Source organism: Prionailurus viverrinus, chromosome E3 (genome assembly GCF_022837055.1).
Source record: "Prionailurus viverrinus isolate Anna chromosome E3, UM_Priviv_1.0, whole genome shotgun sequence".
NCBI classification, from domain to species: Eukaryota; Metazoa; Chordata; class Mammalia; order Carnivora; family Felidae; genus Prionailurus; species Prionailurus viverrinus.
The window spans coordinates 2,786,540-2,802,314 of record NC_062576.1 but is presented as its reverse complement, the minus strand read 5'-3'; the positions used below and the strand labels follow the sequence as shown (position 1 = coordinate 2,802,314).

The 15,775-nt window shown below is 54.4% G+C and overlaps 1 protein-coding gene across 3 annotated transcripts in view; it reads left to right on the top strand.

The window, feature by feature from the left end:
* Nucleotides 1–2,612: 2,612 nt before the first annotated feature.
* CARD11 (caspase recruitment domain family member 11) overlaps nt 2,613–15,775 on the top strand; it is a 145,499-nt gene continuing 132,336 nt past the window's right edge. For all 3 annotated transcript variants that reach the window (XM_047837670.1, XM_047837668.1, XM_047837667.1), the window contains exons 1-2: nt 2,613–2,800; nt 12,806–12,910. The gene's annotated coding sequence lies outside the window, so the exon portion shown is untranslated. The remainder of the gene's footprint in view (nt 2,801–12,805; nt 12,911–15,775) is intronic.

The following is a 15,775-nucleotide window of genomic DNA, read 5'->3' as shown; positions in this document are numbered from 1 at the left end:
TGGGGTTTTACACCTTACCTCCTACTTCTGTTTTCAGTGAGTTCACTCTAGGTGCATGTGTCAGGCTTACACTCAAACCTGCTTTCATCTGGAGAACCCTGGATTTAGGAGCAGGAATCTGGCTTCCCCAGGTGGGTCTATAATGGTCTTTCCAACTCCCCTGTCTCGGCCCCCATTTGCCGGCCTCCCCTGGGGGCGCAAGGTCCTTCATGAATAGTGAAGCTCCATTTGCTGTCCTCACCCGGCACTTGGTGACATCAGGAACCCACCCATGTCCCCCTTGATGTGTCCTCCCAATACCCTCAGCCGAAAGTCAGCATCTCAGCCTTCCTCCTACTCGGATCTCCGAAGGGTGAAGAGACAGACTGTGGGTTTGACTTTCCGGCCCCTCCCCCGGAGCCCATCCCCAACCCCGACTGTCTGTCACCTCCAGGTGGCCTCTGCCCCATCCCTTGGGCCTGCCGTGGTCATCGTTCCCTGTAAGGTCCCCACTGCTGGCCTGCCCACCGCAAGACACCCACCCATCGACCTCTTGACACACGCGAGTTCCCCCGGACCGTCTCCTTGTCTACCTCGGAATTTTGAGCGAAACCCCTCCCCCCCAGCGCCTGAATCGCCCAAGCACCCCACACGCGCCCACACAGGCCTGGCAACCCTTCCTCTCCTGTGATCAGTCCGCTACGCCCATCAGACCAGAGGCCTTATTCCTGGTCCCCTGCAGGACACCTTGGCCTGCCTGTGGCCAGCCTCCCAGTAATACCCAGACCCCTCCGGCCACGAGGCCCTCCTGCCTGGGGGCCTTTCACCCCCTAGTTCGCGGCGGTTGCTATCAACCTCTCCTTGGCCCGGGTGCAGCTCCCCATGGCCTGTTGTCCTACGGTGTCTTCTGATTCCCTCGGCTTGATGAATGGTACCCCACGCGCTCTGTTCGTGTTTGCATAGAAAGTCGGTAATTAGCTGTAGAGCTAAACTTGCCTGGGAAGACGCCCGAGAGAAATAAATTGCGTCGCGCCCCCTGGGCCGGCCCCCGTGTCCCGCCGCATCGCCGCCCTGAAATCTGCTGTTCCCGTCTTGATTACTGGGTCTTTTCCGCCTCAGAATTAGTTTTCAGGGTACCGAGCAGCCTCTACCAACAGCAGCCTTTTTCAGAAGGGTGTTATTTACCAGCGTTAATTTTGCTCCTATCGCTACGTGCTTGAAAATAAGTATGAATCTTGTTTATTTTCATTTGCGGCTTGCACCAGCAAGGAGCAATTGGAACTAAATTATACGTGTTCAAGGAATGTACTCACATATTTCTGGGCTGTTGAGAAACATCTTGCCGGACAAAGCGGGGTTCAAACAAAGCTACAAACCAAACCGTTGTTAGCTTTAGGACCTCCCCCCCCCCAGAGCCCGGCCCTTGGGGCCACGACAGGCCTGGGAGGGGAGGGGGGTTTGTTTTAGTTGCAAAACCTGCTGGCACTTTTGCCGTCTGTCTCTCTCCCATCCCTGGCAGGCAGGCCGAGGATCGCATCAACTTAATGGTTCCCAGCCCATTAGAAATGCAAACCTTTTTATTCCCTTGTAAATAAATCTCCGTTTATTTCCGGGGCTGCTGGAAAGGAATGAGGCGGACAAGGAAGGACTTTCTCAACCCGTTATTCTCTGCTTCCTCCCAGGAGAAGCCCCTAAGGGGTGGGGGAGCCCCTTGGGGAGTTGAGAAGTCAACAAGCCTAGGCTGGGCTTGCAGCCAGCCGGGTAAGGTCCCTGCCCTCACCTGATGTGCCATCTAGCAAACGAGGAGGTCCCCGGAGCCACACGTGGTGACCGGCGTGGGAAGCGCTCGGGGGGGGGGGGGGGGACACCAGAGGAGTCTGAGAAACAGTGGCAGGGACACCCCCTCTAGGCTGGGGACCCAGACAAGGGCTTTCTGAGCACCCGGCCTGCACTCCTGACTCTGGCAGAGATCGGAGTTTTTCTGTTGGACTCCGATCAGGGATTGCCACCGGCTTTGTCGTTTACCGCGTGTAGAAGGGGCAGCATAAGCCTTAAACACCGTGTCACTGCAAATTTGTAAATGTTTCTGTTCCTCTTTTTATTTTTTTTATTTGTCATATTTTTGAGGGGGCAGGGGCAGAGGGAGAGAGAGCCCATGACTGCGGGATCGTGACCTGAGCGGAAATGAAGAGTCAGATACTCGCACGACTCAGCCACCCAGGCGCCCCTCTGTCCCTCTTGACCACCTGCCAATTCCTCAGATTTGAAGTTCGGATTTTTACACTCAAAACATTTAGGAATCCCCCGGGTTGGTTGCAGAAGAGACCCCGTTTCCCCACCCCTCCCGAAATGCGTGCCCTTTGACCCTGCAACGTCCCCAATGGAGAGGCTGGGTCTGTCTCCCAGCCCCCGGAGCGAGAGTGCCCACGTGATTGCCTCTGGCCAATAGGATGCAGCAAAAGAGGTGGTGCGCAGGGAGGGAGCCTGGTCCGGGGGAGACCTGTTCTCTCTCCGTCTCCCTCTGCCTCTCCCCTTACCCCTCTCTCTCCCCGTCATTCTCCCTCCCCCCTTCTCTCTCCCCCATTTCTCTCCCCCCTCCCTCCCCTTCCCTCTCCCCCCTCCCCCTTCCCTCTCCCCCTCTCTCTCCCCATCCTTCTCCCTCTCCCACTTCTCTCTCCCCCCCTCCTCTCCCCGTTCCCCAGCCCTCCGTCACCCTGACAACAAGCCCAGGCTCCCGAGAGCCATGAGAAACCACGTGGAGCACAGCGACATTGCTGTCGTCCCCAGCTGAGGACCCCCTGACGTCCAGTCCCTGCCACAGGTGAGCTCCGCTAAGACCGGCACAACCACCCACCCACCTGAAGACCCCTGAACGGTAACAAATGGGCAGGTGCAGAAGAGTTTGCTGAGCTACCATAGCAAGACGCCCCCCCCCCCCCCCAGACTTGGTGGCTTAGACATCAGACCTGTATTTTTCTCAAAGTTCTCCAGGCTGGAAATCCAAGATCGAGGTGTCAGCAGGGGTGGTTTCTTCTGAGCTCTCTCTCCTTGGATTGTAGATGGCCATCTTGTCCCCGTATCCTTACTTGATCTTTCCTCTGTGTGCGTCCTAATCCTTGTTCCTTAGGGCCCACCCGCGTGGCTCATTTTCACTTGGTTACTTTACAGACCTGCTCTGCACATACAGGCCCAGGCTGAGGTCCGGGGGGGGAGTTAGGACTTCAACACATGGTTTGGGGACGGGGAGACAGTTCGGGCCGCGGCAGGACACCCGTTTCAGACACTATGGCAGCAATTAGCAACAGGTGTCCTTAGCGGGTGCAGGGCGCTGCGTTGGCACTGGGTTACAAGCAAGCTGGAGACAGGCTTCGGGCCCGCCCGGGAGCCCACAGTCTGTGGGTTTCCTTCACCTGCAACCCCGTGCCCAGGGCCAGCCACACGCATGTGCATAACACCCATCTCAGGCTGGAACCAGCCATCCCCGTCTGGCAGACTCCCGCTCTGACTTTGCCAAACAGACTCCCAGAAACACAGGGGGAGAGAGAGAAAATTATACTCCCCCGTATCTCAACATTCACTCACATAATAAGCAGTTACATTTTGCTGCCCCAGGCAACAGCTTGTTCTGTTTTAATTAACTTGCCTTTTATTGAATTTCCATATCCGTCACCAAACATCAGCGCACCTTTCCGGGAGCGTGTAAAGTCGGCGATCACCGAGCGGTACGGGGGACGGTGTGGCTCACATCGGGAGTTCATCTGTGCTTTGTTGCTCCTGCGGCGTGGCTGGGGTGGGGGCCGCAGGGAGAAGGCGTGACTGGGAGAGGAGAGCCGTCAGCACGCAGGGAGGCCACGACTCCGCCCTGTGGGGCACGGGGTTTGCATCTCGGTTCTGCTACGTAAAGGATGAGGCCCTCACGGAGAAGGGTCACCTTCTCCAGCATCTATCAAGGCCTTGTGGGGAGAAGGCAGGACCGATGCTGGCAAAGTCGGGGCGGACATGTAAATTCTGTCCCTTGCCTGGAAAGCCTCCTCATTCCCGTCGGCTGGAAGATGTCAGCCCCACCCCAGAAAACATTTGCTTCCACAAATGCACATGGACGCATCATCCTTGGCCCCGCTCTTCCCAGGGCAACCTTGTGTCAGGCCGGGTTTCCCAGAAGCGGACCTAAGATGGGCCCACGGCCCGAGGAGACGGGTGGGGCTTCCCGCGCCTGGCCTGGTCGGTCATAGGGTGGGAGCCGCTCTGGGGGGCCAAGCACCCCTAGGTGCTCCAGCTCTCTGTGCCCCAGGCAGGCAGCTCTGGAAATGGAAGGGGACCCAAGAGGATGTGGGCAGAGCATGGAAGTGAAATTTGAGGCCCAGTGCCCAAAGCCCACCGTCGCGAGGTTCATTGCCTGCCACGAGGGTTACCTTTATGTGTCGACCTGGCTGGACCACAGTATCCAGAGATGAGGTCAAGCACCAATCCAGATGTTTCCATGAAGGTGTTTTTTTAGATGAGACTCCCGGTGAAATCAGTGGCCCTTGAGTAAATCAGGCGACCCTCCGTGAGGTGGGTGGGCCTCACCCAATCAGGTGAAGGCCCTGCAAGAAAATGAGACTAGGGTGCCCTGAGGAACAGGGAGTTGTGCCAGTCACCTGTCAGAGGATGTGAGCTGTAACATCTTCCCTGGGACTCAAGTCTGCTGGCCTGCCCTACAGAGGATGGACTTGCCAGCCTCCATCATTGTGTCAGCCACTTTGTGAATCTGGAGGTGGATAGGAATAGACGGAATTTTATGTCTAGAGAGATGCAGAGATAGGTATAGAGATACATACGCAGAGAGGGATATGTTTCTTTTTGCGCCTGCCTCCGTGGTGATCGCTGTCTCTGTGCGTAAACCAAACCTCCATCCAGGTGAGGCTGGCGGGGCGCCTCGCCCAAGGGCACAGCCGGGCTGGAACATCGAGATAGCTCCCTGGCACGGCTGGTGTCACACAGCTGGCGCCCGGTGCCTCTGAGCTCCATCCTGGCCCCTCGGGCGGCCTGCGCTTTCTCACCGGCTCGGCTGGGTTCTGAGGGGGGGGCGTTCCTTACACGGAAACTGCAGGTGTCCTCCTACCCAGCCGTGAAAGCTACGTAGCGTCACTTCTGATGCACCTGTTCCAGCCGATCACAGGGCCAGCCCAGATAGTCTCTGTTGGGGGTCCATCGCCCTGATTTTCCCAGAAAGTCCCCAAGACCTAGGGGGGGAGGGGTGCGGGGGGTGGACAGTGACAGCAGGAACGTCTCTTTCTTTCATGGAGGTAAAATTCACGTAATGTAAAGTTACGTATTTTATTTTACTTTATTTTTAAGATTTTAGTTTTGAGTAATTTCCACACCCAACCTGGGGCTCTAGCTCACAACCCTGAGATCCTGAGTCACATGCTGTACTGACTGAGCCAGGCTAAAGTTAACCATTTTAAAGTGCACAATTCATGGGGCACCTGGGGGGCTCAGTCGGTTAAGCGTCCGACTTCGGCTCAGGTCGTGGTCTCATGGTTCTTGGGTTCGAGCCCCACGTCGAGCTCTGTGCTGACAGCTCAGAGCCTGGAGCCTGTTTGCGATTCTGTGTTTCCCTCTCTGTCTGCTCCTATCCTGCTCATGCTCTCTCTCAAAAATAAATAAAGATTAAAAAAAGTTTTTTTAAGTGCACGATTCACAATGTTGTGCAATCACCACCTCTACCTGGTTCCAAAACACTCTCACCCCAAAAGGGAATCCCGCACCGTGAAGCTGTCACTGCCCACTCCCCCTTTGTCACAGCCCCGGGCACCCACCGATCTGCGTTCTGACTCTGGGGATCTACCTATGCTGAATATTTCACGTAAAAGGAATTCTACAGCACGTGACCTTTTTGTGTCTGGCTTCTGTCACTTAGCATCTGTGTTCAGGATTTAGTTCCTTTTTATGGCTGAGTAGTGTTCTGCCGCGTGGACGTACCACAGTTTATTTTATCCCCTCATCCGTTGATGGACATCTCCGTTCTCCAATCCTGGCTGTTGTGGGCGGGGCTACTGTGCACAGATTCATGCGTCAGTGTTTGAGTGCAGGAATTTATTTTCGAGACCATGCAGGCAGTTGGCAGCAGATCTTTGCAAGAATGTAGCTTCTCTGGCTCCCGATCTCACACATATTCCTAGACTGTGTTAGAATTACACGCAGCCAAGGGATACAAGGATGGGGGGCGGGGGGGGGGGGGGTGGCGCGGCCTGCCAGGTCCTGGCTCTTTCCGAGGTGATTTTTAACAATGAATCAGAACCGGAAAATTGCTGCCGCCCGAGCGTCAGTTCCTTCCCAGATGTTCAGACAAGTCTGATATCATACAAATCAAGCCACCTGGCGATGAGGATTCAAAGAAGCAAAGAGGGTTTGATCTTATTCTTTCTTTTACAAGATGAGCGTGTGACGCGCGCGCACACACACACACACACACTCTCCATCCTGCCGTAAGCTGAGCCCTGAAACAGCACCAAACGTTTTGCATACTTGGAATCGGTTCTCTAAAGATTTTTCCCAGCAAAGCGCGTCCAAGATAGTCTTTGGGGCCGGAGGATTTCTTTTATCTTCCCAAACCCAGGAGAGATCCACGGTAAATGACAGCTTCTGAGAAAATACGAGCATTGTGGCTCGAACGGAAAGAGCCCCGACATTTCCAGCTTTAAAACCTCTGCATTTCACGGGTCTCTGGAACTGTCTTTGTTACTGTGTTTTGAAAGAAACATTATCACCCCCAGGGGCCCCGGCAGGTTGCTGGCTTTGAGTTACGGCTTTGGATCTTGCTATATGTTGGTTGTTATGCAAAATTAATTATCTTGGTCATTTGAATGTTTTCCCCCAAACATAATATAATCTCATTACAGACTACTCCATACTAGAGTGAATCACGAGCCAGATTCCATTTAGGAAATTGAAGGTAATTTAGAGTTATATGATTTGCGAAAAAAAAAAAAAAAGAAGAAGAAGCCCCTTTCTCTGCTAAATGCTAATTTGGTCTGCCTCTGTAATGTGGGAGTGACATTCGTTTGGTTGGAGAATCGCTCTAAATGTGTAGGAGACTTGGGGCAGCCGAAGGGGCAGTTCAGAATTTTGGAGTGAGTTATCTGCAGACAGACGGTGCGTTAAGAACTCTAGGCCCCATCCCGCCATGATCCTAGAAGGCCACCCCAGAGGGTGACATTTGTGTGTGCGTGGGCGGGCCAGCCTGTGCGCACACCTGCGAGAGAGCTGTGAACGGAGAGAAGGCAAGGCCGGCGGAGAAAGCAGGAGGGGAAAAGAGCCTGGACCCGTCCGACAGGGACAGCAGGTTTCAGCCTAACGGTCTGTGACAGTGTGTGACAAAGTAACAAACACCGGCAGCTTAGACAACAGGAAGCTGTTTTCTCGCAGTCCCTGAGGCTGAAGTCTGAGATGCAGGTGTGGGCGGGGCGGCTGTCTTCCTAATGCCTCTCCCCTCGGTGCCCGGATGGCCTTCTTCTCCTGTGTCCTCACCTGCTCGTCCCCCCGTGCCTGTCTGTGTCCTGACCTCCTCCTCTTAGAAGCACCCCAGTCAGAGCGGACTGGGAGCCGCCCTTGTGACCTCGCTTTACCTTAGTCACCTGTCTACAGACCCCATCTCCGAACACAGTCACACGCAGGAGTGCTGGGGGCTAGGACTCCAGCACTTGAGTTTGCCGGGGACACGGTTCAGCCCAGAGAGGAGCGTGGAGCCAGGGTGCCCCCCAGTCAAGGTCCATCTCGTCCCACCCACGCGTCCGAAGCCGCCTAACCTGGCCTCCTGCTCCCACCCTCCCCCTTTCCTGGTGCTTTCCGCACACGGTAGCTGGAGTGAGCCATGTCCTTAAAACACCTCTCAGGTCCTGATGTTGCCCCCAGGCCTTCGGGGGGCCTTCCGGTATGTTCTGAGGAGACGCACACACTGCAGCAGGGGGCCACGACGGGCCCCTGCCTCTCGCGGCCTCTGATCTGTGTCATTCTACCTGACGCCCCTATCCTGGGTCTTTTCTTCCCTGCTACGTCTCCTTCTGCCAGGAGACGTTGTCTCGGCCTTGTCTCGGCCTCATCTCTAAGTCGGCTCACTCCTTTTCATCCTCGGGGTCTCCACTTAAACGTCACTTCCAAGAACATCTCCAGAAACGGTACGGTGACTTTCAGCCCCGCCAGCGAAAGTTGAAGCGTCGGCCTCAGAGTCATGATCTCAGCGTTGGTGTCGAGGAAGCAGCCGTGGGGAACTGGGGGGTTTTCAGCCTCGCCCGCCCTGATGAAGGCCCAGCGGGACGAGCTCACCATTCATTCCCACTTTCCACACCCCGCTACAAGTGACGGATTACGGCTAAGGGTTCGGCTCCGTCGGGCCTGGGGCCCTCCCACCCAAACTCCTCTCCCGCGAGATAGATCAAATTATAAGCCACAGAGACTGAAGTTGAGAAGTGTTTTCAGTGGCAGTGAGAGTCCCCATCAGACTTCTCCCTGGTTTCCTTTTTTTTTTTGGGGGGGGGGGATTATTGTTATCCAAAAGCCTATTCAAGCCAATTGTTCCCTCCACCTTCGGATTATGGTTCTGAGTTAATAACCCTCAAAGAATTTAACAACCCTGTTCCGACTCCTGTAAGTATGATTGCTAGAGAAATGTCAGCACATCACGTGTGTAAATCATTCCTTAAAGAGTGATTCTCATTCCCTATGACATAATAGTCTCGGATCCTGAGACTAGGAGGGGAGTGTGAGTAGTTTATCGGGGAGTTGATTCCAGGAAGGGAAGTGTAGTCAGCTGAATAACGCCGCGCCCCCCCCTCCCACCCGCGCAAAGATACCCGAGTCCTAATCCCTGTGACGGTTACCTTGTGTGGCAAAAAAGGGTCTTTGCAGATGCGGTTAAGTTCTAGATCTCGAAGCAGGGAGATTGTTCTGGTCTGGGAGAGGCCTTCAGACACTCGCAGGTGTCCTTATATGAGGGAGGCAGAGAGGGATTTGACCGCAGAAGAGGAGACCATGCGGAGACACAGACAGAAACTGGAGTGATGTGCCCACAATCCAAGGATGCCAGGGGTCACTGGCAACCGCCAGAAACCGGAAAAGGCAAAGAAAGATTCTCCCCTAGAGAATCTCCCTCCGGTCTCCGGAGGGAGCGCGGTCCCACTGACGCCTGATGTCATCCCGGGATGCTGATTTCAGACTTCTGGCCTCCAGGACTGTGAGGGCATAATGTCTTCTGTGTCCAGCCACGTGGCTTGTGGTCATTTGTTCCAGAAGCCACGGGGGACCAATCCAGGAAGAAAGCCAATACTGTGTATGTCACCAAGCAGCTCGCCGACGTGGCCAACCGAGCAGGGCTCACTCCTGCTGGGGGCGGTAGGGCGGTAGGAAGCTGTGGCTCACACCTGGGGACACCCCAGGTGGAGGGTGGGGACCTGGCGACTTATTCACTGACTGTCGCCGATCATTGGTTGAAGGGGAGCCGGGGGTGGAGGGAGGTCTCCACTCTCTGTCCCACCTGCAAACCAAGCCGGGGCTAAAAGCCAGAGGGGGTTCTCAGGAAGGGTTCTGGCCGCTGCAGTCGTGAGCCAGGGGTGGGCCAGCGTGCCCAGACATGGATGCCAACGAGCGCCACGCGAGCAGGAAACCGGCAATGTCCGCCGCACCTACGAAAATAAAGGAGAAGCCGAAGCGTATGCGCCCACGCCCGGGCACGGAGACCGAGCCCCGCGAAGACGTTTTTCAGTGGGTAAACGCGGGAGCTGCGGGACGGAGCCGAACGCCTCCCGTAGCTGCAGTCTCATCCACCAAAACAGCCGAGAACGGAAAGAACAGAACGAGAAAGAACTGGCCGAGCATTCACGCCGACCAAACGCTGGAGTCCTCTTCGCCCTGACCGTGCCACAGTCCCCTGGGAGTGCTGTAACTAATCACCGCACGCTGGGGCGGGGGCGGGGGGCTAAAACAACAGAACAGATTCTCTCACGGGTCCGGAGGGCCACGAGTCCGCGATCAAGGTGCTGGGGCATCTGTTCCTTCTGGAGGCGCTCTCTGCTCCCTCCTCCCCGTGCCTTCGCTCCTGACGGTTGCAGGAATTCTTGGCATCCCTTGGCCTGTGGACGCATCACTGCGATCTCTGCTTCCGTCTTCACGGGACTTTCCCTGGGTGTGTCCGTCTGTGTGCTCTCCACCCATCATTTAGGGTCCACCCTCAGGCCAGGATGCTCTCCTCTCGAGACCCTTAGCTGACTCTATCTGCAAAGACCCTGCTTCCGAAGAACCACATTCCAAGGTGCCAGTGGACATGAATTGGGGAGTGGGGGAAAGACTATCTGACCCGCCCTAAGTAGTAATTAGTATCTGCATTTTCGCGAATGAGGGAGCTGAGGTTGCCCAAGATGTCAGGGTTGGTGGATGGGGGACCGGGGACCCCACCGTGGGATCATAGGACATCAAAGTGCTCACCCTGTCCCCAGACCCGCTGCAGAGGCTCTGGAACTATTTGAAGCCTCTGAGAGAAGGCTCCCAGCAAAAGTGGCTCGCGTTGGGCCACGCTCCCCTCACGCTCCGTAAATATTTGGGTTGCATGACAGAAATGAGTATTCCCCGAGGACCTCGAATCCCAAGCTGCAGACGCGAATAGAGCATTTCTCTTTCGTGACTACCTGATGGGGACTTTTGCCCTGGAAACCCGGGGTGGGGGGCACAAGCTGGCCAAGATCAACGGTACATAGTCTGTGCTTGGGTCCTAGCGCTGTCCTCCTCGGCTTTCGAAAAACCCTTAGCCACGATCCATTTCATATTTTGTCGCCTTTTTGCCTGGTTCTCCAACCGTTTCAAGTACACCGGAGCATCTGTCCTCCCGACATTTATTTTTGGAAACAAATGAGTAAACGAAAGAAACCAAACCCCAGCTTGATCCCAATAACTCTGAAGACGCCAAGCAAACCGGGTCTCCTTTGGAGGTTCTTTGCCACTTACGAGGCTTTCAAGGGTCTCAGGAGTCGTTAATTTGTTGGCTCTTATGGAAGAATTTGGGTAGAATCATGATGCACCCGATCTGTAGAGGGAGGCTGGGATTCTTTGTGAATGTGGCCTCTGACCCTGACTGGACCATCTCCTCATAAAAGGGAAGCCCGGGGGTGCCTGGGGGGCTCAGTCCTTTAAGCGTCCGACTCTTGGTTTCCACTCAGGTCACGATCTCACGGTTTGTGAGTTTGAGCCCCACGTCAGGCTCTGCCCTGACAGCTCAGAGCCTGCTTGGGATTCTCTCTCTCTCCCTCTCTCTGCCCCTCCTCCACTTGTGTTCTCTCTTTCAAAATAAATAAGTAGACATTTATAGGTATATATATACATATATATAATAATATATATACATAATATATACATAATATTGTACATAATTATATGTGTGTGTATATATACGTGTGTGTGTGTATATATATATATATATATATATGTATTTTTTTTTTTTTTTTTTAAGGGAGACACAGGACTGTAGGCTCCAAGGCTCGCAGTTCACTGTGGCCCGGTTTTCAAGGCCCAGCCGACAATTTTTCACTCTTATGCTCATCTTTAGTCAAAAAACGAAACAAAACACAAGGACAGAATTCTGAGGGGAAAATCTAGGTCCCAGCGCAATGAATTAGTCAAACCTGAAAAGCGACTTCCTCCAAACAGAATGACACATTTTCATCTCCGTTCTATCATCTTACAAGGAGGACGCTCATCACAGTCCAGTTCTGACACCGACTACGAGTTCGGTCAAATGCTGCAGCTAAGACCATCCTCACTTCAGAAGCTCGCTGCGAGCCCAAAGGTCCCCAGGCCACCCACACTTCTGACCATCTGGCTACAGATTTGCAGCCCCCGGCGGTTCCCTCAGGTTCAATAATTCACAGGAACAACTGTTAGACCAAGAAAACACTGTGCTGACTTCTACTGTTTTGTGGTAAAGGCTGTGAATTAGGACCAGCCGAAAGAAGAGACCCATAGGCAGGGACTGGGAAGATGTTTCTCGTTCCCCACGCACACGTCTGATTACCACCCCAAAGCAGGAGGAGTCTTGGGGTCCAGTTTTTATTGGTGTTTCACGACCTGGGCGTGATCGATCGAATCCCTGGTCACGTGGTTGAACTCTGTCTCCAGCCCCTTCCCCTCCCCAGACATTGGGCTCACGTCACCCGACTTGGAGCCCCAACCCTGTAAGCACACAGTGGGTCCCTTCTGGTGTGCCCCCCCCCCCATCTTCATCGTCTTGTTAGCATAAACCCAGGTGAGGGCTGAGCCCTGCGTGACAGATGTTCCTCTGTCATTTGGGAAATTTCAAGGATTCAGAAGCCCCCTCCCAGGACCCAGGGACACAGGTCAGCCAGACTCATCAACATCGATGCATATCTGTCCAATCGAAGGGGCCCAGATGCAGAAAGTGTTCTCTCTCCTCTCCCACTGAAAAGATTCTTTTGGCAATGTGTCTGGTTTCCACTTCCTAAAGATGAGGGACTCTTGCTGGACTCTGATTGACAGGACGGGCTGGGAAGGGGGGGGAGGGAGCCCCCGAGCCAGGGCTTGGGGAGGAGTTGAGGCAGGGGGTGAGTTTGGCCATTAGGGTCTCGGGAGCAGCTGGGCACTAGGGACAGGAGGCAGGGGGCCTTGAGAAGCCACTTGGGCGGGCATTAAGTTATGTGTAATATAACATATATAATATAAGTTATATATAACTTATATGTAATATAACATATATAAGTTATATGTAATATAACTCCCTGTAATTGTGTGGAGAAACGTGACGCAACTTAGGACTGAAATTCATTTTAATTTTTGGCAGAGGATCTGTGCTTTGAAACACCTTCTCCCTCAGAGACCGAAGCCCGAGGCCCCTTCCCCTGGGAGGTCTCATGACTTCGTCCATATCTGGATCTTGCTTCTGACAGTGAGTTTTCCCCACCTCACTCCCACCTCTCGCTGCAAGCGGGAGCCAGTTCAAATGTGTGCGCTTCAGGCTCAAGGACAGGCAGCAAAGGCACGTGCTGGGCCTCACAGGATTCCGAGGGTGGATGTGCAAGGGCCCTGGGGCCTGAGGGCTGGTGGTTTGGTCATGAACGTAATCCGTGCTCTTTTCCGTACAACTGGATTCCTCTCGGCGCTGGGCGGGGGGCGAGGAATAGGAGGTGAGACTCCTCAACAGAATAGTAGGAGTCCCTGGTTCCACCATGAGTCAGCGGCCAGCACTAGTAACCCCATCTGCAAGATGGGGACTGGCTTCCTCCGCGTGTCGGCAGAACTCCGAGGTTCCTCCCTTGGAATTGGTTTTAGTGGGCACCCACTGGTTCCCTCTAGCTGTATGTGCATTTTTGTGCCCCCGGGGGCCTTTTCCAGGCACTCCAGGAGCTGGTGGATAAAGAACAGCTTCGCACTCCCCAGGGGAGGTCACCCCATGCCATTCTGAGCTGTCCCCAGGGCCCCCCAGGGGGCAGCGCTCCTCCGTCCCCAGTGCTCACCTGTTCTCCAAGCGCGCTGTGTTCTCGGCCTCCCCAGCCTTGTTTCCTCCTGCTCCTACCTTGTTTCCTGGGATCCCCTCCCAAGTACACCATGTGCACAGAGTTCCCCGTCTCGGCCTTGGTTTCCGGGGAAGCCCAAACCAAGACCTGCAGTCACAGTGGGATTGAGCTACTCTGTGAAAGGGCTCAGCGCAGTGCGGGCACAGAGGCAGGTGCGCGAACCATCGGGTGCGGTCCTGACCCCCGGATGGGTGGGATTTGCACGGGAAGCTGGCGGCGGAGAGGGTTGGCACGGTCCAGGCGCAAGGGAGCTGATGGAAGCCTGGTACCAAGGCGGAGGAAAGAGCGCCCCCTGGGGGTGAGAGGAAGGGGACGCAGAGGCGGAAGGAGGGTCGCCCGTTACCCAGCCAAGAACAGAGATGGTTACCCTCATCGCCTCCTCGCTCCTAAGGAGGAGACGCTTAATTTCTCAGAGTCTGTGCCCACGGTCCCCCAGCCGTGTGCAGTTCCGTTTACCTGGTCCCTGAGCCCACAGATCAGTCGCACACGTGGATTCCTGCACCGAGGCTGTGATACTTTTTTCCTCTTTATTGTTACTCCCCTTATTTATATCACTTTGGGCATAAGGCTTAATTGTAATCAGAGCGGCATTTTGTATCTATAAACCGCCTTTCGTCTGGTGCTTGTCTGATGCTTACCAGAGATGCTGGAAACTTTAAAGAAGCCACACTAGGGGCGCCTGGGTGGCGCAGTTGGTTAAGCGTCTGACTTCAGCCAGGTCACGATCTCGCGGTCCGGGAGTTTGAGCCCCGCGTCGGGCTCTGGGCTCATGGCTCAGAGCCTGGAGCCTGTTTCCGATTCTGTGTCTCCCTCTCTCTCTGCCCCTCCCCCGTTCATGCTCTGTCTCTCTCTGTCCCAAAAATAAAAAAAAAGAAAGTGATCTTTGGGGCGCCTGGGTGGCGCAGTCGGTTAAGCGTCCGACTTCAGCCAGGTCACGATCTCGCGGTCCGTGAGTTCGAGCCCCATGTCGGGCTCTGGGCTGATGGCTCAGGAGCCTGGAGCCTGTTTCCGATTCTGTGTCTCCCTCTCTCTCTGCCCCCCCCCCCCCCCGTTCATGCTCTGTCTCTCTCTGTCCCAAAAATGAATAAACGTTAAAAAAAAATAAAGAAGCCACACTAAACTGTCCTTGGTTCCAGCCTCCACTTGAAGGCAAGTGTGTGGCGAGGGCAGGAGAGGAAACAGATCAGATCACATGTTTACTCACCATCCTCCCTGGCTTCTCACGACAAACGAGCGGGGCAGGAATTCCTAGCCCACTTCGCAGATACAGGAGAGAGCTTCCTGGAAACAAATGTGCTGGTCTCTCAGTTCAAGGTCATGTGACCCAGACCACACATTCCCAAAAGGCTTCCCACGCGCACCGGTGATAGCTCCAGATGAGACACCTGACACGTTAGAAGGACGACAGATTTCCTCCTACGGCTGTAAACCCACCCACGCCACCTTCCTGGGTAATGAATCAACATCTTTTTAAAGCAAGCCCTCTACTCGACGTGGGAAAAGCATGCTCGCATCGCCCTGTGTGTCAAAAGAGTCCGTTCCTTTCAGGAAAATGTTTTAAAACGCACAGTTTGGTGGCCATTTCTGGCACGTTGTCACACGTTAAGAATTGTGGGAACCTTAAAAGTGGCGATCTAAAAATACCGTAGTCTGTGTTTGACCGCTGCTAAGAGAGTAAACCGTTAAAGTCGTCATCATGAGAAAAAAAATTTAACCATGTGTATTGGTGGAAGTTAACCAAACTTACTGTGGTGAGCATTGCACAATATGTCCAGACCCCGAATCACTGTGTTGTGTACCTGAAGCAAATACACTGTTACGTATCAATCATATCTCAACAACACTGGAGGGGGGGCGGGGGAACAGTAAACGTCCCCATCATGAGATCCTGACCAAACGAAACAAAAAAGTAGCAACAATTCTTCACTCCAGACTCTACCAGAATGTAAGACTGTGCTTTGGATTTGGCCGCGGGCTGTGGCTTGCTGACCCTTCCCATGGGAGATGATGTGCTATCGAGAAAAAAAAAAATGGAGGTGTCCGTGGCCACCCCAGATTCCCAAGAGACCCTCTCTCAGCCCTCGTCCTCGTGCCGTTGATTCTCTCTTGGGTTGGGGACCCCAGAAGCAGACCCTGAAACCAGATTGGAAGGCAAGTGGCTTACACGGGAGGAGGTCCCAGAACGTCCCGGTGGGACAGTGACGGGCTAGGACGGGGAACGGGCACAGTAAGCAAAA